Source organism: Ochotona princeps, chromosome 9 (assembly GCF_030435755.1).
Source record: "Ochotona princeps isolate mOchPri1 chromosome 9, mOchPri1.hap1, whole genome shotgun sequence".
NCBI lineage: Eukaryota > Metazoa > Chordata > Mammalia > Lagomorpha > Ochotonidae > Ochotona > Ochotona princeps.
Genome location: NC_080840.1, coordinates 5,694,893 through 5,696,750, shown reverse-complemented (window position 1 = coordinate 5,696,750; position 1,858 = coordinate 5,694,893).

Below are 1,858 nucleotides of genomic sequence, written 5' to 3'. Positions count from 1 at the left end.
TGAGAGTCCGACAGATGCTCTGCAACTCTGTGCTTGCTGAAGAAAACTAACTAAACCCATGAAAAGAATACTCTAGGAAACTGAGAAGTAAAACATCATCATATAGGAGAGGCACAAAAAGCAGGTCCCTGATATTTCTATCAACTTTTCAGAGTTTCGCCAAAGTACTCAGAGACTCTGCTTGAGAGGAGAGGGAAATCTGGAGACATGGCACAGGGACACAAGATTCATCGTGAAAGAGAAATGGAACCTGCGACCCTCATAAGGGGGACAGAAAAGTTCAAGGGACCTTCCTCGGCTTCTTCCTAGTTTTGTTCTGAGTATCATCCAAAAATCTCAGAAGATCTCTGCCTACCCGTTGGTGGTACTGCAAGGAAACTTGGAAGACAATCAGAGCAGCAATGCTGTGGGTGACAGGAAGCCCAATGGAAAGCTGGATGCTAATCTGAAGGAGAAACACAAACAGCATGTCAGCACATATCCAGCCTAAAGGAAGCCCAGTGAAACGAACCAGGGAGTTGTCAAGGTGGAAAAGAGCAAGAAACGTAAGGAAGAGCAAGAGGATGATGAGGGGGAGGAAGGTGAAGCAGATGAAGAGCAAACTGATGATGATGTATACATGATTCTAGCGTCAATTATTTGTCTATCGAACACTTCGTCTCCTTGTATACAACTCGTTCCTTCCAACATAGAAATTGAAACGTTCAAAAAAGTCAGTGGCCAGTGGAAAGGTCACATATATGGATTTTGACAAGGGTTTTGAAGAGCTTGTTCAGGCTCTTCTGCTGATACAATAATGCTTCTCATCATGTAAGTCAGAAAAATATGCCCAGGAAGGCGGGAACCTGAGCTGCTTGTACCCTGGGGCAACGCTAACCATAGAGCTAATGATAACAGACTGATACACTCCCGCATGCACAGATGGCCTTTCTCGAACTCTTCCAGATTTACACTTCGCTAAGAAACTTACTTAGGTTCAGCTCTCTGTCCCTTATTAAAGTTTGTAGCCAAGCAGCATAACTGCTCTATTTCTGCTAAAGCACCATGATCCATAATCCATTTACTGTTCAAAACAACGCAGACACAGCCTCTAACCTCCAGGAGTTCGCCATGGTACAAATAGACAACAGAAGTACAGTTACAATAAGGGGACAACATCTGTGATAGCCGTAGACGCTTCAAGAGTGCGGGGGTCACGCATGGCTTCTCTTTAATCCTGTACTGCAATCCCTTTTCACATTGATCTCCCAGCCTGAAATCACTTGCTAATTCAAGCTTTCAATAATCACAGCACAATGGTATCATAACAGCTATTTAAAGAATGCACTATTCAACACAGCATCTTGATTACAGGCTTGTTCTTCCGTGCTTCGCTCCTAGAGCTCTGGCCAAGTCAAAGGACTGGGCTCCCTTTGCCTCTGTGTCTCCACGTCTTTAACCAAATGGGGCTGGAGTCTGAGACACACTGGGCACTGGACACAACGGGAACTGACACACAGATACAGGGATATTGTGCCGAATCTGGGAATGGGCCATTAACAAGATCGATACAGTGTCTGAGTGGGAAATTGGAATGACCCAGGACCACGCCACAGTCAGGAATACTTCAGACTGTGGAAATGGTCAGAAATGAGCCATGTAGCAGCAATGCCAGGCAAGAAGCTTTATACCCTGGAGGAACAATGATAAACATGGGTCTGTCATTCCCTAAGCAGGTATCTATGAGAAATTGGAGAGAAAGATGTGTGCTTTTCCATGGTACCGGTAACATATTTGCAAGTCCTGTGGGGACATACAAAGCATGGAACAGCATACTTCTGTGGGAAACATGGTGAGGGGCCCTCCCACTTGGCAGAAG